Here is a 23,507-nt window from a genome sequence, read left to right on the forward strand (position 1 = left end):
AAATGTATATTCAAAGATTATGAAATAAATATTTATGATGTCTTTATTTCATAGTTTACAATTTTTTTCCCGTCGTATTTATCATTGTTGATTTCACTCTCGCATTATTTTGAAGTGGATTTATTTTTATGCTTTTTTAGACATATAAAGATTTAAAAGTTTTATAGTATTCGTTTAATGACAATTATTTGCAGACTTTGTGAATCCTGTTATTTAATACATGTAACAAATTAACTGCGTATCTGTTATCGCTACTGTTAATTAAAGAAAGGTCTGGAGAAACATAATGATAAGCCACGTTTTCAAATTTTCCAGAAGATCTTTTTTTAGTGAAAAAAAAACATAATTTCGATAAAGGCAATAAGGTGTTTATGAACTCAGATGATCGAGCGTTCCTCTCCCAATGAGGTATCTCAGTTTCTATGTATCAAAGCGGTGGCTGGATGATGAGGTATCTCAGTATCAAAGCGGGTTGATGAGGTATCTCAGTATCAAAGCGGATTGATGAGGTATCTCAGTATCAAAGCGGTGGCTGGAAGACATGAATTCTGCTCCCGGCTTAAACCCGAAACAGTGCTGACGTAAATTATCCTCAGGGATAGATGGACCATGGGTTAGATTCCTCCAGCTGTTGGGCTAAGCTTAAGAGGTTTTTGTAATTTTTTTCTCCATACAACGTAAATGTGGGTTAGTTCCATCAAAAAGTCCTACACGAAGGCTAGTTTACCCCAATTCTTGATCCAGGAGTTTTCGGGTTGGGTTCAAAATATCAAGGTCGCGGAGTTGAAAATTGAAAGTTGTAAACTCAGAATTGGGTCGACTGTTCAATGCAAGTTATAAAGTAAAATAAAAAATAAAACGTTTACTTGTGTTGTAGAAATTTCTGACATTTGTAAAACAATCAATGGGAAAAAATACCAAGGAATAATTTGATGTAAAATTGTCACTTTTGTAAAAAGGGGAGGCTTATTTTGCCTTTGTTATTTTTTTATATAGTTTCATGTATTTTTTTTTCTTAATTTCTGTTTTAAACTTATTGTATTACCTTTCTTTGCCGCCTGGACATGTGTTTATGTTATGTGTTTGTTTTTGTTCCCAATAAAGTTCTCTTTTTTTATTTTTTACTCTGCTCCACAAGCTTTTGTATATTTCAGTGTCCTGACTGAAATAAGTCAGAAACAAACACTCGTGAGGATTCAAAATATGACGAAAGCATTTTCAAAATTGTGGGAATCATTTTCAATGATAACCAGAATACAGGAAGAAATAAAGCTGTTAGAATAAAATGACAATTTTGCTTTATAATTTTTCCCCTATATATATTCATGTTTCCTTGTAGCTATCCTCACGACGGGGTATGCTGGCACTTTGGCAATTTCGTCGATATAAAGGATATTACAAACTTAAGCTGGTTACAATAAGGTACTTGATAAGAGTTCCTATCTCGAAAATGGCGCCTGATTCCCAATACGCCATCTGGGGAGAAGACCGGTTCCACGTCTTGATCCTGGCCCCTTTCCTCTCCTCCTCTTCTAAGTTGTAGAGGAATATACTACATAATTTTCCTCTTTTTTAATGTTTCTCGTATTTAATTGTCAAAAAAAATTAAAATTTCCAAGACACTTACTTTTAGAGCTATTTTCAACGCAGTTTTCAGTTCCATATAGTTTCCTAACTTGAAAGTTCTTAATCTATTTGAGGAACAAGACAGAAACCAACGAACTTTCATCTCCTATGTCCCTCCTCACGTCAATGGTGAAAGCATGCGAAGTGTTACCATAGGTAAAGAGTTCTGCTGTACGCCACCTGCAGCCCATTTCGATCGGCAATGGAAGAAAAAGTGAAATACAGAATTGTGGAGCATCCTCGATTTAGTATGAGATGTTGATAATGAGAAAACAACACTTTAAACACGCAATTCGTTTGTTCACCATTTCTTATAGTTTGAGATGAGAAAATACAAAGAAAGAACAACTACTGCTTATCATAAAAGTTCCAGTGATTAGGGAACGTTCACACTGCATGCAATTGCCCAGATGCACGTGAGACTGTTTAAAAAACTGCACGTAATATGGACTACTAGCACATGCGTGAGTCGCATTGACGTGAGATCGCAAAATGCGATTCGAATGGGTCTAATCAAGTAGCACACAGCAACTTTACTATGCCTAAACAATGTTTTTATAGTTTACTATGCAGCGGGATCGTGCTTAAAGTTTTAAAAACTGTGCAGACAACAGTCCGACAACTGCAAACCGTTAGATTTAGAGCCGCCAAAAATATTTCTTGTGTTTATTCAAGTTTATTAATTATTAGAATTCGAAAAATTCGCATGTGAACAATGGGAATTTCTAATCTATTTACATTGCATATCTTTCAAAATAACTTAGCTTGTTTTCATACACGGTATTCTAGAACTAAAGGAGACATTTGATTTAAATTTTGATTTTAAACCTTTGATTCTGCTTCCAGATCCCACCATGTTATGTTTTCTGATTCCAAAGCAGCGGTTTTTGCAGTGGATTGTAATACGATCCCTGCCTCTTGTCACATCTTCGAGGGCAAAAGTTTTTACTGGTGCTGCATGTCCGTGCAAAACAATTCGTCTTGCAGTGGACGCTGGATACTGCGGTGTAGCTGGTAATGAAATAGCAGACTGATTTGCTAAGCAGGAGGCTTCTCTCGTACAAACTTCAAGGAAAGCTACGTCTCTTAAAGCTACTTATGAAGAAAAAAAATGCAGAGCTTAATCTTAAATAAATACTCACTGAAGAGTTCTGACAAGATCTGGTGGAATTACCTGCAGGTTATCTCAAAGTGGTCTAAGAGTCAGACTGTCACCGAATTTTGCCTTGTCCCCTTCACCGTATTAACATTGTCCAAGATCCTTTCTGCAGGCTGTTCGATCTTCTGGAGGAGATGGACCCGAACCACCTTCGCCACTTCAGAGCAATAAAAGACATTTCTTTGTGCGACCGCTATACCTCGTAAGCATTGAGTAGCCAGCTTAACTGTAAGGCACTTATTTCGATAAAGGGCATTTGTTAGAAGCTTAGCTGAGACATTTATATCTGACATCAAAATTAAGCATACTTAAGTGGCAATGCAAACGAGGTATTATTGGCGTGCTAGGGACATTAGTGGTTCATAAATTTCTTTGTTTTCACGCCTCTTTTTATTCTTTTCCTTTTTTCTGTCGTGTTATTTTCGAATTTTAAAATTGTTCACTTTTTGTGGTGCAGTGGTTTTCTGGTAAGTACTTATCGACGTCGGCATAAGTGGATACTTATGCTTACGTCGTACTAGAGCTGCATAATGGGACAGTCTGGAAAAGAAACCTTGGGATGATCCGACATCTTATCACAATTTTGATCCCTTGCGGAGGGAATGGCTCCTTCTCTTGACAGCCCGATGACCTGTGCGCGAAGTCGAGTACTTCACGGTAGAACAGTTTAACGATTACCTATACCGTGCACCCTCGGTCCTTACGCAGGCTTATTAAAGTGGTCACCCACCCTCTTACTGACAGCAACCAGGGATGCTTAACTTTGGTGTTCTACTGGAAATCGTGTCTTTACAGTCAGTATTCTATGGGGCAGTATTTTTCTATAACTTCGGTCATTGGAAATATGAAAAAAAATCTTTCAAAATATCGACGATTTTGTAACAAGAATTATGAGCACGTGGCTAACATGTTTTGCTGTACCCGAGGTGATTAAATTTTAAATTAAAAGGAACCTTATAATTTTACTTCTTCCTCTATTTTTCATATTTTTTCCCTATTTCAGCTTTTAAAAAAATTTTGGATTAATAACTGAAAATCAAAAGCTTGGTATTATAGCTTTTTTTTTTAAAAAATTTAAATCTGAACGTATCTTTGAATTTAATTTTCTTTCATATTTTGTTTAATCAATAGGTAACTTATTATCTGCCTACGTTATATTAGATTTTTATCAATTTCGGAGAAAAAAAATTCCGCACCATTATGATAATTCTCTTATCTCTGACTGAGTTTTCCTCCTAGTACTTCTTAAATAAAAAATTAAATAAATAAATAAGTATGAGAAAAGGAAGGAAAATTCGCTCTTTAGATGCGAAAAGATATTTTTAATACCATCTTAGATTGTGAAGAAAAGTTTTTGTGGAATAATCAGAATATTTGAGGAAAGAACAAAAAGTTTAAAAAAAATAAAAAAAATCGTAGATTTTTCTATATTAAAGAAACCACCAAACAGATTTCCATTGACGTTGCTGTTCATGAAATTGTTAGATTTTTTTTTTGTGCCAGCTGTACATAAATAAATTCATTAAAGAAATTGAGAGAAATATTCTTATCTTTTGTGTTTGAAAGTACAAGCATCTAGCCATCAGGGGGTGTAGCTCAGTGGTAGAGCGTTCGCTTTGCATGTGAAAGGCCCGGGGTTCGATCCCCCGCACCTCCAATTTTCTTTTTCTTATCTTTCTTTTCTTTTTTTTTGTCTCTAGCTTCGTATATAGAAGCTTCATATTGAAAGCTTCATATTAAAAGCTGTATCATCTTTTTTCTCAGTTACAGCTCAGCTTTTAATAAAGTATGAAAAATTAATTCATTTATGTTTCACTATCATTACACTGCCTTTATCTGAGCCGGTATAATTAAAAGTGGAATAAGTCAGCTTGACCTAAAAAGTAGTTAGTTTATTTATTTGTTTAATTTACTAATTTATTTATTAATTTATTTATTTACTAATTAATTTATTAATTTATTAATTTATTAATTTATTAATTTATTAATTAATTCATTTATTTACTTATTTATTTATGATTTTATTAACCATTGTTGCATTTTGATGTTTCATAAAATTGATGGTATTAAAAATTGATTAACCTTTAACCCTCCAAATTGATTAACCTTTGCCAATATTTTCAAATTCTTTCAAATAGTGACCCTTAAAAGCCTCAGACTTATTCCACTTCCAAAAATGACGGCATAATTTTTTCTTAGACAGTATTCCTTAGACCATCTTCTATGATCTTGAAACACTGAATTGTTTGGAGGAACATCTAGCAAACGCGTCTTGTAACAGAGGGGGTGTAACACATTAGTAGAGCGTTTGCTTAATATGAGAAAGGCCGGGGTTCGATTCCCTTCACCTGCTACTCTGCACTTCTTTTTTCGAATCTCTCTTATTCACTAATTTCTGAGATTCATGCAGCGAAATTCTGACATCTTTTTCTTACTACAGTTAAAGCTTAAACTTTTATAAAAGTACAAATTCAATTATTTTAAAATCGGAATATTGCTGAAAAAATGCTACTAGAATTCATACGTTAGGCACAGTAGAGAAAAAATTGAATAAAAACCGTTTCAGTAAGAAAAAGGATGAAAAATCCATTCTTGTTAGTGATAAAATAACTTTTTAAATTGAGAAATATATTTTGGAATGGGAAAAAAGAATAATAATAATGTGACACTCAGCTTTGTATTAAATACGTGACGCTACTACATTTCTAAATATTTTTTTTCCTGCTTCTTGCTGTTTTTTATCATTTTCCCAAAAGAATACAATTGTAGAAATATTAAGTGTCTCAGATCCCAACTTTAAAAATTATTTTTTATTCCATTTCAAAGCAATTGTTAATATTTATTTATTTCAGTTTCTCTTTTTTTTTTTTTAAGTGAAAAGAAAACTATACACACTTTTAGTATTATTGTCACGAATGATTCTTTGGAAAAGCTTATAGTAATTTAAAACAGCGTTAGCTTTTAGACTATGTTTCCTTGCTTTCTTTTTCTTTAATACGAAATTTATTTATTTTTTACAAAAAATTCATTTTTTTTCCTGCTTTGAATTAATAATGAAAGTATACGAAAGCATCAGCAACATGGAGAGACTAGTAAATTTCATAAAAGACGATTTAAATAGGAAATCTAAATAAGAGTAGGAACTTGAAAACAAATATTATCGTTTATTTGAGCCTGTAAATTTTAAGTTCTTAGAATTAAATTTAAAATACTCGGATTTAAAGTTTAAATACAATGTCTATAAATCAAATTTTTACTTTAATAATGTGACTAAGATGGTAATTTACAGCGGCACCTAAAAGAAGCTAAAACGTTTACCTTACTGAATTTCCTTGGAATTTAGTTTTTAAAAAAAGAAAGACACTGAAATTTAACGACACCAGGTTAAGGTTTTTTTGTTTTTTTGCAAGAGCTCTGGAGACGCAGCGATGGTAGCGTCTCTCACTTCACTGGTGTAGAGACAGCGGTCGTAAGTTCGATCCCGGAAGTCTACTAAACAACCAGCATATATACGCTGAAAGGTCTTCGTAGTATCTGTAATAGCAGAAAGTCCTTTTGTTGACTGTGGTGTGGAAGTTTAGTACCAGCTCAGGTGCCGTCCAAGTCATCTGACTGAGGTCAAAATTATGTATGTTAACGATAGAGCCCTGAAAGATGGGACTGGTTGCTTGGCCATGGTTAGGTGAAGTGTGGTTTTTTGGAGCAACGCACTCCTTCCAAACTCTAAGATTTTGTCAGATGATTAAACTTGTCTGTGGTTTTGCGTTGTCACGCTGAAATACTTTTCTTTATGGTTAATAAAGCTTGATTATTTCAAATATAGATAGATTTATTTAATAATTTTATAACCGTCGTTGAACAGCAGACCAAATTTTGGGTTTACGACTACTAATGTTCAACTCCGTAGCCTTGTAATTTTGAACCAATCCAGAAGGCAAAAAAAAACTCCTGAATCAGTACCCCCAGAGGTATGATTTGTTATGGAAGCGTGGAGGATTTTGTGACTCGACAGATTTACCGTGCACCAGTCACCATTTACTACAAGGGGATTCTTTGGCCGGTGGGGATCGAACCCACGATCTCTTTAACATGGGCCCAGTGCCCTATCAACCAAGCTATTCCGACCTTAAACATAGATAGATATTTTAATTGATCTATTCTGAAATTGATCTATTATATATATCCATTATTATCTATCTATCTATGATATCTGACTACTATATCTATCTATCTATTGATCTATCTATTATTGATAATTAATGATAATTGATCTATTATAGAGCGTTCGCCTTCCAATGCGGCGAACCGGGTTCGAATCCCTGTCGATACGAATTCCGCTTCCGCCTTGCACCGGCCACAGTTCTGACGTGAAATATCCTCAGTGGTATAGAGTCTCCTTGCCGTCAGGCTAACCGTGGGAGATTCTCGGGGTCTTCCTCTCCATGTAGCACAAATGTTGGTTAGCTCCATCAAAAAGTCCTCTACGAAGGCAAATTTCTCCCAATACTCGATCCAGGAGTTCACTTATCTTCTGGATTGGGTTCAAAATTACAGGGCTACGGAGTTGAGCATTAGTAGTCGTGAACCCATAAAATTAGGTCGGCTATTCAACGACAGTTATTAAATAAAATGAAATTGATCGATTATTAGTCATCACCGGTTTCAAAAAATATACCCTGAATTTTCTTAATCGACCCATATATCTCCAAATCTCCCACTTATTTACTATTTTCTTTATGCAGAAAGCCTTTTGATTTTTCGTATCTAGAATTACTGAAGGTTAGATAACAAAGATTTCTTAGTTAAAAATATTTCTTCTTAAAAAATAGAAAGAAAAAAAAGAGTTCGATCTCCTTTTTAAAAAAATTCTTTTCTCAATAAGGCAGTTGAAACACAATAAAATGAGCCCGTAATTGTTTCGGAGTGCAATGAAAAAGATTTTTATACTTCTTCAGTATCGTCTATCACATGAACCGGTGAATTCGATTTTTCAATTCTCTCAACAAAAAGGATTTTAGTTCCGTTTTAGTGGCAGATTAAATGTGAAACGGAATTTCAGATCAATATTTCCTAAAAGATTTTTATATCTTGATGAAAAAAAAGGGGAAAAAATCTTAAAACTGAGGCGTTTTACAAAGAATGGAAGTGGATTTTTATTTTTAAAACTCTTTGAAAAAATTCTTTGAATCTGTGATTAGATGTGTTTGTTCAGTTTTTACTTTGAAAATGCTTATTCAGATAAGTCGATTTAATTTCCCGAAGTAATCTCAAAGGAACAATAACTATTGCTCCAAAAGAATTCATTTTTTTTATCACAAAACTGCTTTGTAAATGGTTTGTAATTTAAAAGTAAGACTTGTTTCAGCCATTCATAGTGTATTAGAATAACAAAGAATTTTTCATACATATCAACGCAGATTCACTGTTATATTACCTCGATTTTGATCCTCCTCTGTATGCATATGGAAACAGCATAACAGACTTGAGTAGCCTCACAGAAAAAATAACTATTGCTTAAAAAAAATTTAATTTGAGTTTTCTTCTGTCGCAAAAACGCTTTGAAATCACCATATAAAATTAAGACTTGATTCATTCATATAACAAAAAAATATTCTAGTGTCTTAGAATAGCAAATAATATTTCATGCACATCAACGCCTATTTTGGGGTAAATGGTCTCAATTCTGACCCAACCCTTAATGGAAACTCTACAATATTATCATAAATATGAAAAGAGCAAGAAAAGTGTAAATAAGAAGAGTGAAAGATGGACGATCTTTTTGATGCTATAAACAAGAGCCTTCACGATTGCTGATACACAGAATAATAATAAATGCGGATTACAGAGTCTAAACTGTAAAATTTCATTTATAAACTTTTAAACAAAAATGCCGACATAACATTTCTGTAATTCGCATTTATGTACTATTCTGTTGGTTTTCTTCTTTTTTTTAATCCCATGTGACAAATCTGACAATGTGTTGTCTAATCCTTGAAGTAATAAGATTGCACACAAGTACGTGATCTGATAATTTGATCAGTTCCGTACTGGTGTTCCGTTTTATTATCATTATTACTATTATTATTATTGTTATTTTACATGCTATTTATTCATAGTAGTGAATTGATTGGTCCTTTTCAAACGCTTTATTTGTGACTTTACAAGTCCTTTTCTAAGGTGCTATTTATTATATATTAAATTTTCTATAAGGTAAAATAGACTTAGAATTTTATTTATTTTTCAAATCTGAAATATACTATAATTATAATTCATTTATTTATTTTTTATTATTTTTTTATTTTCAACTACAGGGTGACAATAAATAGTTTGGACATAGTAAAAAACCAAATAGTTTTATCGCAAATATCACAGGTTTGTATTGAATGTGTTATGCTTTATTGATCGTTAAAGTTCTTTGAAAAACAAAATTGAATCTTTCAACAGGACTCTGCTCCAGCACACAGAGATAAAAAATTGTGCAAAGAACATTTTTCTGACTATCTTGCAATATTAGAATGTTTATCTCATTAAAAGGATTTCTCCATTCGGTCTACCATGAAGACCAGAGTTTGACACTCATAAGAAATTTTTGAGCAAAAAATGGAACAAAATATAAGTTCAAGTCAAAATTTTTGATGGTTTTCCTTTGATGGACCAACATAATCCTTGATGGTAACCAACATAAGCAACCATCACCCCAAGGTAGGAATTCGGACAGAATTATGATGGTCCAACATAAGATTAGCATCTTGTTTTGATGGTTTGCTCATGTTGGACCATCAGAAATTTCCATCATATTATGTTAGAAATGAAATGTTGGAACCAACATTAGTTACCATCATCCCAATATAGGAATTCGGACAGATTTATGACGGTCCAACATAAGATTAGCATCTTGTTTTGATGGTTTGCTCATGTTGGACCATCAGAAATTTCCATCATATTATGTTAGAAATGAAATGTTGGAACCAACATTAGCTACCATCATCTCAATATAGGAATTCGGACAGATTTATGATGGGCCAACATAAGATTAGCATCTTGTTTTGATGGTTTGCTCATGTTGGACCATCAGAAATTTCCATCATATTATGTTAGAAATTAAATGTTGGAACCAACATTAGCTACCATCATCTCAATATAGGAATTCGGACAGATTTATGATGGGCCAACATATGATTAGCAACTTGTTTTGATGGGTTGCTCATGTTGGACCATCAGAAATTTCCATCATATTATTTTAGAAATGAAATGTTGGAACCATCATTAGTTACCATCATCCCAATATAGGAATTCGGACAGATTTATGATGGTCCAACATAAGATTAGCAACTTGTTTTGATGGTTTGCTCATGTTGGACCATCAGAAATTTCCATCATATTATGTTAGAAATGAAATGTTGGAACCAACATTAGTTACCATCATCCCAATTTAGGAATTCGGACAGATTTATGATGGTCCAACATAAGATTAGCAACTTGTTTTGATGGTTTGCTCATGTTGGACCATCAGAAATTTCCATCATGTTATGTTAGAAATGAAATGTTGGAACCAGCATTAGCTACCATCATCCCAATATAGGAATTCGGACAGATTTATGATGGTCCAACATGAGATTAGCAACTTGTTTTGATGGTTTGCCCATGTTGGACCATCAGAAATTTCCATCATATTATGTTAGAAATGAAATGTTGGAACCAACATTAGTTACCATCATCCCAATTTAGGAATTCGGACAGATTTTTGATGGTCCAACATAAGAATAGCATCTTGTTTTGATGGTTCATCCATGTTGGACCATCAGAAATTTCCATCATATTATCTTAGAAATGAAATGTTGGAACCAACATGAGATACCATCATCCCAATATAGGAATTTGGACAGATTTATGTTGGTCCAACATTAGAATAGCAACATGTTGGACCATCAGAAATTTCCATCACATTTTCTTACTGCTCAAATGTTGGAACCATCATCCCAATGTAGGAATTTTGTCTGAGAATTTATCGTCGAACATAATACAGGCAAATAGTTTTAATGGTATATTCCCGCTGGTCCAACAATAATTTGTTGGAACAATCACCTTATACATGATTTTAATCAGATTTATGTGATTTGATTAATCCTTATGGATCATCCAGATTTACTATCATTACATCTTGCTGTTTGACACGTAATCTCCATGACGGGTCTCATTGGGTAAAACGTTAAGCAAATTTAAGAAGGAAAAACTCAAATTGTGCGTGAATTTTGATTAGAATATTATTTATAAAAATAATTTTGTCCAAGAATAATTCATATCAGTATTTTTAAATGAAACATTAATACTATTGCGGCAATTATTCTCTAATATAGTAGACAATCCAGTATCAAAATAATTGCAATCCAGGCTAATTAGAAAGAAATATTAAAAAAATGTAAGCTTGTGACACATTTAAGAAATTAAACAAATTTTTTAAAAAAATTAATATTCAATGTCAAAATAAAATCAAGGATATTTATTTAAAATCTTTTATTTAAACAGAGCATATTATTCAAGCAACTTCTTTCCAACAACAAGCACACATAATTCACAATTATAATGGTCAGTCTTCATTTACAAACTTCTTTTAAACTAACTTGACTAATTCATTCCATATATGTCCTCGTATTACATCTAGAAGAAAAAATAAGAGCAATCAAATTAACAGCTTCTTTAAATAATTAATAATAATTTTTTTATTAATTAATAATAATTAAATAATTAATAATAACAAGTAATAAAGTGAAATTCAAACAAGACCCAAAATAAATAAAATTAAACAAATTTAAAATTAGCCTACTTTTAAGAAAAATGTTAGGTTAATATTTGTATCAATTTGTGCATATATTTATACAAAAGGACGTAAATGCAGAAAAATTGGCAGTTATAAAATTATGAAGATGTTTGGAAATATTTGGACAAATTATGTAGATTTTTTGCATCTTAGCACAATTTGTATAGACCAAATATTAAACTTTTTTGGAACTCCTTGATGTTAATATAAAATTATATGTAAATACTCTACTTTCTTCAAAAATATTTTTTTTAACGAATACCAAATTCATAAATAATTTTAGCTATTCAGCTAGTGAATTGTTATGCTGTTTAGTCAATTATTGACAGGGAAAACAATTCTATGCACACAGTGATTTCTTTTACGAAAGAAAAACGCATTATGAAATTACAGTTTTAATGAAGTTCGGGCAATCACATTTAACAATATAAATTGAGTAATCTTTTCTTGTGATCTCAGGGTTATCAAAGGTGGGCTCAGTCCAATAAAATCCATCTTTTTACACACCAAATAAGTTTCTTAACATTTCATTAGTTCCAATCAATTTTCTTTGAAACTACCTAATTAAGTTGCTCTTTGAAATAATTGTTGCTCGTTAAGTTGCTCTTTGTAATATATTGTTCTATAAACTTTTATGCCTATCTTTATTTTATGCCTTTTTACAACCTTATTCGCAAACAAAATTATGAACAAATTAAAATTAGCTAAATACACGAAAAAATACATTATAAATTATTAATATAAATTACTAGATTATAAATTATTAAAACACATTACTAAATTCTGAGATCTATAAAACAAATAATGTACAATAGCAATAATAGCGCATTTCATTTCACAGATGTTAACAACACTTCTAGAAATTCCATTCATTAATTAAGTTTCAATTTATAATTTTTAACTTATTATGCTTCATATTTCACACTTCATTTATTTACAATAACTTCATCCTTATGCAATTTATTGTACATGTAGAAGGCGACAAAAAATGACTGAAATAATTATATTTTATTTATAATTATATTTTGATTTCTAATATAACATCTATATTATATAAAACGCTAATATGTATGTATAAATAATACCGATGATATTTCTTTTCTCGCGTTGGCAAAAGCTTTCATTTTTAATTGATAGGCTTCGGCGCGCAAGAGCATGTAGTGAGCATCATTTGGCTAATCTATATTATATAAAACGCTAATATGTTTTAATTGATAGGCTTCGGCGCGCAAGAGCACGTAGTGAGCATCATATGTCTAATCGGGTGAATTCTCACCGAATTATCAAAAAATTCTCACAAAATTATCTTCATCGAAGCCGATGCTTTACATTCGGCGTTCAGTACTGTTTCATATTGTTTTACAACACATGGTTTTAGCCCTCTGGTGGGAAAGACTTTAAAATAAAACTTACAACAGTTACTTTTCTCAACATCTGAAATTTAGAATAGTGTGATTAAGAAAAATATGTCAACTGTTTGCAATTTCAAATTAATACTGAAATGCACAGGCTTAGAATTTTCTACAGTGAAAAGTTTTCGGAACTTCAGTGTTCAAAAAAGTATACAAAAGCTAGACGCTAAGAACGTATCCAATGAGCGAGTAAACCGAGCATCGGATTGCGAAGCAATCCGAAATGAACTGCGAAGGCAGTTCCGGGGGTTGGTGAGCACCAGTGAGCAGGGGGCGAAGCCTCCTAGTTAGATATATTTTTCTAATCTAAACATTAGATATGTAAATAATTATATCTAATGTTTATATTAAAGCAGGGCTTGAGATTTTTTTCATTCAAATACAAAGAACTTTGATTTATGACTAAAAAAACATCATAAATGTTTAATCAAAATTAAATTAATATTAAAAGTTTATTATAAGAATATCTTAGAAGTTCTGGCTACCTAAAACAATTTTTCATTATAAAACATAGCTTTGAATGCATAGCAACCATTTTGAAACAAATCCCTGATTGAAATTCAAAGACTAGATGAAATAGAGAATTTACAGAATGCTTTAAAAATTAAAACAAAGTTTCAATTACCAAACCATAATCTTAATTTAAAATTGTGATTTCTTTTTTTTCCCTCCTGAGTTTTAAAATGACAAAATAAATGTAACAAATTGCATTTATAAAAGTAGTCATTCATCAAAAAATAAATATTTAATCTATATATTTTTTATATTAAAATATTAATTTTTAATCCTATATTAAAATACATAAGTTGAACTAAAAAAATTCCATTGAAATTTTTTTTTCACAAAATTTCTTAATAGAAAATCTGATAATGTCAAAGATACTGTAAACATATGAGAAAAAAAAATACTTCAATGTATACTTTAATCTGTACTTTCAATCTCAAGAATCAAAAGATTTTGAAAAATGTAATTTCAAATTCGTTGGAATTTAACAAATACCAAGAAAAGAAATAGTAAAAGTACCAATACTTTAAAATGTAGTTTTTTAACTTTTTAAATATATATATAAAATCAGTTGATTTAAATCAATGATTTTCTTTTAAAAAAATCAGTTCAATCAACAAAGCCCTGATTATAAGTACATATAATACAGGTTTTTGCAAACACTGCTACATACCCCCAACTCTTTAAAAGTTAAGCAGGAAGACTTGTTTATAATTCATTAACAAAATATTGAATACATCAGCTTATGCTGATGGGCAAAAATATAAAAAATTAAACAAATAAAATGCAGCTTCTTTTCTTATTAACTTAAAAAATATTTTAAAAAACACAGTTTCAGAAAATTTCTAGTTCCAGTGAGTGTATTTTAATTATAGTTTTATTTTCAACTGTCAGAAACTTGAGTTTGATTAGAAAATAAATGCTCACAGTTGCCAAAAGAAAAAGGCAGGAAAATCGATTTTATGCATTGAAAAAAATATATGCAAGCTAGTATGCGACATAAAAAATAGTCCACACACAGACTCTTATAAGTATGTTATATTAAATAAAGGTTAACAATATCAGAAATAATATAGCTACAGGATGCGAACTGATTTAAACAACTGTAATAGGAACTTTACAACTGTGCAAAACCTTTCAATATTTTACACTTGAAAGCAATTTGGAACTATATATGCTAAAATAAAAAAAGTAAAAAAAATTAATTAAATAATGAAGAATTTAACTGTACTTAAGCAGTTCAGTTTATCATTTAAAAATTATTAATATAAAAATTTAAAATCAATTATCCTACTTCAAAAAAGATAGATTTTTAACAGACAAAATATAAAGTTCAACCCATTTTTTAACAGTTGTTGAATGTAGGAAAATAGGAATAATTATTGCTATTGCTTGAATGAATATAAGTAAAAAAAATCTAAAGCATTGAAAGTGGCAACTGTAAGAAAAACATATGACTCATTAAAAATAACCATCACAAACTTAAGTTTTAACATTTTTATCAAAAAAAATTTTAAAATAATAATTATCACTAGTAAATTATACTTAAAAAAGCATTGTCTTTAACCCTAATGTTACCGCATTTATTTCCAAAAGAAATGTCAAGTGTTTGACTCAGCATATATTTTCTTTAACAGAATTTGTCTTTTGTTTCTAATTCTACACAAAAAGCAAAATTTTTTTTATTACCTTATTTTCAAAATTATTTGGAAAATTAAGAAACAAGAACATTATAAATGGAACAAGCCTTTAGTAAGGTTGAAGCTTAGGCCTGGCCATCGAAGAACTGCGATTTGGTAACTTTTGAATATTGAAATTTTTTCAAATAACATCTTTTACTATTGTGCGAAAACTCAAGTCAATACTTATTTTAGATATCGAAATGTCGCTTTACAAGCACGATGGCGTAAAATTGGAACGCCCTATTTTTAAACCTTAATTATTTCAGGTTTTTTAATTATTATAAACAAAATGCTTTTCAGGATTTTGTATATTTCAGCAAGTTTTGATTTTAATACTTTTCGATCCACAAAAATGTTAGTTCCAAATGTATATATATTTCCTAACATCTGGTTCTGTTAAAGATTTTCTGAAAATTACAAACAGAAGATTCTTTTATTATTATACTGGAATGATTTGTTCAGCTTGGACGATCTAATGGACATTGCACCAATAGAACAGCAAATGGGACTTTACGTAACGACCATTATAACAGAAGAAGAGCACAAATGGGGGTCTTAATAATGAGCGTAGACTATTTTACCTTAATTGGTAATAATAAAGCAAAAATGCAAAGTAAACTGGAATATATATATTGAATATACAAACATTATGCCCTCAATATGAAAGCTTAATATATATACTAGCTTAATATATATAATAATATACTAGCAGCCGAAGCTTTGGCGAAATGACACCTTGCACCATCACTCTAGACCAGTGATTCTCAACCTTTTTTTTTTTGTGGCGGCACACTTTTAACGATTTTGAAATTTGACGGCACACAATGAAAAAAAATTAGTTTAAAAGTTTTTAATTTATCACTAATACACTGTGTTAAATAGTTCGTGATAATAATTTTGAATGTAAAATAAAATAACATGTACTACAAAAGCACGTTTATTAAGAGACTAATTATTTCTTTCGACTAATTTTTTATTAGTTAGTAACAGTTATTTATTTTTTTGCTAGTTATTAATTGTTAGCTTGTTTTACGTAGTTATTAACTGTTAGTTTTTTTTAATTGTTATTTTTTTGTGATTTCCTGTTAACTAGTTTTTTTTGCTAATTATAAATTGTCAGCTTATTTTTTTTGTTAGTTATCCTTTGTTAATTTGCTTTTATAACTATTAATTGCATAGCTTACTTTAATGATTAGCTTTAATATCCGTTTGAAAATTAATATTTAACTTTCTTTCTTTCGTTAATTAATAATTTTAATAGTCATTAAATTTTCTACCTATTTCAACATTCTTTTAAAATTGCCAACGACAATTTAAACGCTTCCTTCTTATATTAACTTATTTTAAGATTATCAGAGACAAGACAATCGCCGACTTATGTATATGTAAAAACTTTTCTTTAATTTAAACTTCACTCTTTACTAAAAAAGCATTATAATTGTATCATTTCTAATATTTGGAGGCACATTTTAAGAATTTAGCGGCAAACAAAAGTGCTGCGGTACAGTGGTTGAGAATCACTGCTCTAGACATTGAAGTAAATATATTTAGCAAATAAAAGTCAGACATTACAAAAAGTTTACATACTCAATTGAAGAAAAAAAATTCTTTTAAAAAGGTAGAATCAGGATTGTTTTTCGCACTAACAAAACTATCAGGATTGAGAATCCAAGAAAAGAAAAAAAAATAATTAGAATACTTACTCATCCTCTCAAAGGCATCACTTCTCATCTAAATGATCAACTCAACATTCAGAGGCTCCAATTTTCATTTCAACTCCTCCAAACTAATGCACTGAAAAGTAAGCCAATAGAAAAAAAAAATAAATTGCATTTTATTCCCTTAAACAGAAATACATTGTTTAGAAAGGAATTAACATTTTAAAGGAAATAATATTTATGTTTACAACAGCGTTAAGCTAATTGCGCTCATGTAATGGGAATAAATAATGTTAATAATGTAGTATATTTTCAGTCACTTTAAAAGATTAAAAAATTTTTTTAATAATTTTAATGCTCACCTTCTACCCACCAGTAAATCCTTCTATTGTGCAGCAAAATTAACAAAAATTAAACTTAGCAGGGAATACTTCAGGAACATGGACATGAACATAGTGGATAACAAAAATGCTCACATAAAATATAACTATTGAAAAAGATTGGGAAAACAGAAGATCATAACAATAAAATGAAAGAAAAACAAAATTGCTTATTATTATATAAAGCATCACTAGTGTTGTAGGATACTAGTCTTAAAATTTAGTCTCAAAAGTTACGTGCTCAGCGACTTAATTCTAAGATCCGGGACACAAAGCCTTATTGCAACACTTTGGGCTACCTGAACCCCATTTCGAATCTTAATCTCAGAAGAGATTATCTTGTGAGATTCAGTCAGCCACACAGATATTTGTCCTCCATGTGACGGAGGTTCAGGATTTTGGTACTTTGCCATATGCACCGAGTGTTTGCGTACGGACAAATGCATCCACATCTGAATGACGATCTTACACCAGAGACTAAATTCAAAAGACTTTCAACAATATTAATAACAATTGTTTTATCAATCACTTTCTTTGCTACAAATATCTTCTAGATACCATCAAATAAAAAATATATAATTTTAATCCCCACCGTTTATGCATAAATCCTTTAAAGGTGAATCAAAATTAACAAAAATTAAATTAAACTTAGCAGGGAATACTGTTTGAACATGGATGTGATTATAGTGGATAGCAATAAAGCTGACATCAAAAATAACTGTTGAAAAAGATTAGAAAAACAGAAGATCATAACAATAAATTGAAAGTAAAACAAAATTGCTAATTAATATATAAAGCATCACTAGTGTTGTAGGATACTAGTCTCAAAAGTAAGACTAAATTCAACAGACATTTAACAATATTAATAACAATTGTTTTATCAATCATTTTCTTTGCTACAAATATCTTCTAGATAACATTAAAAAAAAAATTATAATTTTGATCCCCACCGTTTATGTTTAAATCCTTTTATGATGTATCAAAATTAACAAAATTTAAATTAAATTTAGCAAGGAATACTTCTTGAACATGAATGTGATTATAGTGGATAGCAAAAAAGCTGACATTAAAAATAACTGTCGAAAAAGATAAGAAAAACAGATCATAACAATAAAATGAAAGAAAAACAAAATTGCATATTAATATATAAAGCATCACTAGTGTAGTAGGATACTAGTCTTAAAATTTAGTCTCAAAAGTTACGTGCTCAGCGACTTAATTCTAAGATCCGGGACACAAAGCCTTATTGCAACACTTTGGGCTACCTGAACCCCATTTCGAATCTTAATCTCAGAAGAGATTATCTTGTGAGATTCAGTCAGCCACACAGATATTTGTCCTCCATGTGACGGAGGTTCAGGATTTTGGTACTTTGCCATATGCACCGAGTGTTTGCGTACGGACAAATGCATCCACATCTGAATGACGATCTTACACCAGAGACTAAATTCAAAAGACTTTCAACAATATTAATAACAATTGTTTTATCAATCACTTTCTTTGCTACAAATATCTTCTAGATACCATCAAATAAAAAATGTATAATTTTAATCCCCACCGTTTATGCATAAATCCTTTAATGGTGAATCAAAATTAACAAAAATTAAATTAAACTTAGCAGGAAATACTGTTTGAACTTTTGAACATGAATGTGATTGTAGTGGATAGCTATAAAGCTGACATAAAAAATAACTGTCGAAAAAGATTAGAAAAACAGAAGATCATAACAATAAATTGAAAGTAAAACAAAATTGCTAAATAATATATAAAGCATCACTAGTGTTGTAGGATACAAGTCTCAAAATTTTGTCTCAAAAGTAAGACTAAATTCAACAGACATTTAACAATATTAATAACAATTGTTTTATCAATCACTTTCCTTGCTACAAATATCTTCTAAATAACATTAAAAAAATATATATATATATAATTTTGATCCCCACCGTTTATGTAGTAATCCTTTTATGATGAATCAAAATTAAAATTAAATTTAGCAAGGAATACTTCTTGAACATGAATGTGATTATAGTGGAAAGCAAATAAGCTCACATCAAAAATAACTGACGAAAAAGATAAGAAAAACAGATCATAACAATAAAATGAAAGAAAAACAAAATTGTTTATTAATATATAAAGCATCGCTAGTGTTGTAGGATACTAGTCTTAAAATTTAGTCTCAAAAGTAAGACTGAATTCAAAAGACTTTTAACAATATTAATAACAATTGTTTTATCAATCACTTTCTTTGCTACAAATATCTTATAACATCAACAGTTAAATTTTTTTTTATAATTTTGATTCCCACCGTTTATGTATAAATCCTTCTACCTATTAATATTTAATTTCTTAACAGTGAATTAATTTTCTTTAAAATGGAATCTGAATAAATTTTTAAGAGATCTCGTTTTATTTTTACAAAAAGAGCATATTTATTGGGATCAAATGGCAAGCAAAGCATGGAAAAACGATTAGGGAAAACATTGATGGAAGAATAATGGAATTTCTGATTTGCCGCAATCTATTAATAGCTCGATCTCCACAAAATTTAATAAACATTGCAAATAAATTATATAGAAGAAAAAGACAATAAAAAAATAATAATTATTAAAAGAATAAATAATTTTACATAAACTTACATGAGAAAACCACGCCGGCTTGTGGAATAACAACTGACAAGAAGAAGTTGAGTTGATATTTTGCTACTCGACCCAAGCGTAAAGTTTGAAAAGAACACTCAAGCACAATTCACACTGCATCTCTGATTGCCCTTGACGTGGGGTCGAATGTATAGAAGCAACGTATATCAAGGAGCATTCACACCGACTGCTACCTTATATATGAAACATAAATGCTGTACTTTTTGTGAGAAATGAAAGCATAATCTGGAATTTTAAATTAAGCCATATAAACTGTTATTATTTATTTTTCTTAATTAAAATTGCAGGGTTCGATCCCTGATTCTGCTAACCTCTCACCGAGAAGTGCATGCATTATACGTGCTCTGCAAAATCTCTGGAATGGAAAGTCCTGTGGTCAGTCGCTTAGCAGTACCATGGGTACAGGAATCTGGTGAAAATTTCTTTTCCCTTCATATCTATATATAAATTGAGGAGATGGCGTGACGAAATTTGTGATGGCAAACTTCTTCGGATCATTCTCAGAGATGTTTCCCAGACCGTTGTCAATAGCCCATTGTACAGTTCTAGTGCGACATAAATAAAAGTACCTAAAGTATCTACTCAACCTTTTGTTTCTAACCACTATCTCATCATAAGTTATATATAGTTTTGTTTAAAAAAAATATTTGAGGTAGAATTCTTGGCCATGGATGGTGCGACTGAAAAAATACAATCACAGCCCCTTGCCCTAAGAACCTATGACAACAAAAACAATATATATAATTATTTTGAATTATCTCATATTTCCACGCCATTATAAAATGTTATTAGAATATGCCCGACTTAAGTAAATGTGTAAGGAAAATACTTCCCCCCCCCCTGTCATTTAATCTATCTCTCGTTTACCTAAATCCACGAATCATTCTAATTTCAATAATCTGAATATGCATAATATTTTGTAAATTGAAAACCTACCTCAATGTTATTATATTTAATAACTATTTATATTTTAACCTTTAATAGTACTTTTATAAATATTGCAAAATCTCTAATTTTTTTTTATTTAAATTTTTCTTCTAATTAATCTAAATAATCTTGATATGTTGCTATATTGCTTTACATTTTTAAAAAACTCAATAATGTTATAACCAAATGTTTAATAATTTAAAAAGCAAGTCTTAACCTTTCAGTAACCAGGCAATGATGAAGTAGTGCAGGTGCACATAAAAATGTTATCTATCACTCGTGTACCTATATGAATGAATCTTTCTTAATTTTATTAATCCTGATATGAAGCAAAATTGTTTTCTGAATTAAAAATTTACTTTTGTGATATTAATTGCAGTAACTATTAATTTTTAACCTTTAATAACATATTATTACATATTTTGCATTTAAAAGTGCAACTTTCATCCCAATCTTATTTAAATCCTTTTTGATTTAAGTAATCCTGCTTTGTAACCTCATTGTCTTGTGATTCTAAAATTCACCATTATGTAATGAATTGCAATAACCATTTATTTTAAACCATTAGTTATAATTTCACCTCATGTTTGATAATTTAAATGCCAACTTTCGAGCTTTCAATAAAAAGTCGCGGGACAATGTTCAAGTACTGCACGTGCTCATATTTTAATTTCTCAGTCGTGTACCCATATGAATGATGTACCCATAATCCATATGATCTTTTTTAATCACATTAATACTGATATGTAGCTTTATTGTTTTTCTGAATTTAAAATTCCTTTGAATGATATTAATTGCGGTTGCTATTAATTTTCAACCATTTAAAACATATTACTATATTTTTTTGGGTGGAATGACCTGTGTAGGGGTCAGAAAACTGGCCTTGCGTCAGAAAGGTTCTGGGTTCGAATCCCGGTCAAGGCATGGATATTCTTCAATTCTCTGTATTATCTGTCTTTAATGTGGGAGCAACGTTGGTCCACCTAATACGGTGCCCCTGAAAAAGTGGCCAACAAATCTACCCTTCAGATGGCTATATGACGAAAGGTCATTCTCCAAGCGGGAATTGGATAAAAAAAAAAAACAATATTTTTTGAGATTAAAAGCACAAATTTCTACCCAATTGTTAAATATCATAAAAATATACTCGACTGTAGCGAATACGATTAAAATTTTTATTTAATTTAAATCTTTCTTAATTAAATAAATACTGATGTGTGCTTTATTGTTTTGTGTTTCTAAAATTCCCCTAATTGTATTAATTGCAATAACCATTTATTTTTTAACTTTCATAATAATTTCACCACATGTTTAATAATTTAAATAATAACTTTAAACATTTCAGTAAAATGTCACGAGACAATGCTCAATCAATGCACGTGCACATAAAAATCTCTCTCTCATATTAATCTTTGAATTAATCTTTTTTAACTTTATTAGTTCTGATATAAAGCCTAATTGTTCTTTATTTGTCAAATTCATCTTAATGTCAATATTTACAACAACTATTTATTTTTTTAAAAATTCTATTGTAATTTCACTTCGTGTTTAATAATTAAAAGATCGAGCATAGTGTACGTGCGCATAATAATTTTATCTTCTTTGAATGTTATACACTTGGGTACTTAAAATGAATTTTTCTTAATTTTTTGTTTCAATCGTAATAAGCAGTCTATTGTTTTATTCCCATTATTTGCAAAAACTATTTATTTTTAGACTCTTATTGTAATTTTTAACATATACTTCTAATTTAAAGTGTTGAAAATTTTAGAAAAAACTTCTCCTGACTAATTTATGACGCATGTGCACATAATAGTAAAACAGCATATTTCACGATATATAGATATATTTGCTTTTTGCTCTAAAATTAAACATAATATACTGGTTGACCATCATCACAGCAAAACATCTGTTTCCAGCATATTTGAATGGTTGGTGCTAGTTCAACAACAATAAACATAACCTGATAGTTGCACAGTAATAATTGTAAAATAACATCTTCCAACATACTTTTATGGCTATTGTTGGTCCAATATAGGTCCTACCAACCATAATTTGTTGGTAGACCATCAAAATGGCCATGTAACATCCTCCGTCTCAATTTGATGTTGTTGTTGGTTCAACAATAAAAAAACATAGCATGATACTTGAACCATCATAATAATTAAACAACGTATTCCATCATATTTTAATGGTTGTTGTTGGCCCAACATTAATGAACCCAAACTGTTGGTAGACCATCAAAATAGCCATACAGCATCTTCCATGATATTTTGATGGTTACTGTGAGTCCAACAATAAAAACATAACTTGTTGGTTTACCATCATAACGATAAAATCAAATCTCTCATCTTATTTTGATGGTTGTTGTTGGTCCAACAATAAAAAACATAGCATGATGGTTGAACCATCATACTAGTTAATTAACATATTCCAACTTATTTTTATGGCTGATGTTGGTCTAACATTATTAAACATAGCATGATGGTTAAACCATCATAATAGATGAACAACATCTTAAATCATATTTTAATGGCTGTTGTCGGTTCAACATTAGTGAACACAACTTGTTGGTAAGCCATCAAAATAGCCATACAACATCTTCCCTTATATTTTGATGGTTGTTGTTGGTCGAACAATAAAAGCATAACTTGCTGGTTTACCATCATAATAATAAAACAACA

The 23,507-nt window shown here is 30.3% G+C and overlaps 1 long non-coding RNA gene and 1 other non-coding gene across 2 annotated transcripts; one reads left to right on the plus strand and one right to left on the minus strand.

The window, feature by feature from the left end:
- Nucleotides 1-4,370: 4,370 nt before the first annotated feature.
- On the plus strand, nt 4,371-4,442 carry TRNAA-UGC (transfer RNA alanine (anticodon UGC)). The gene has a single exon. It is a non-coding gene; the product is annotated as a tRNA-Ala (tRNA).
- A 6,842-nt stretch (nt 4,443-11,284) lies between these two features.
- On the minus strand, nt 11,285-20,005 carry LOC147802488 (uncharacterized). The gene is made up of 3 exons (XR_015429567.1): nt 19,876-20,005; nt 16,905-16,995; nt 11,285-11,443 (listed from the first exon to the last, which is right to left on the minus strand). It is a non-coding gene; the product is annotated as an uncharacterized LOC147802488 (long non-coding RNA).
- Nucleotides 20,006-23,507: the final 3,502 nt, after the last annotated feature.

The sequence above is a fragment of the Parasteatoda tepidariorum genome, chromosome 10, assembly GCF_982258835.1.
Source record: "Parasteatoda tepidariorum strain Cologne lab strain chromosome 10, Ptep-v5.0, whole genome shotgun sequence".
NCBI classification, from domain to species: Eukaryota; Metazoa; Arthropoda; class Arachnida; order Araneae; family Theridiidae; genus Parasteatoda; species Parasteatoda tepidariorum.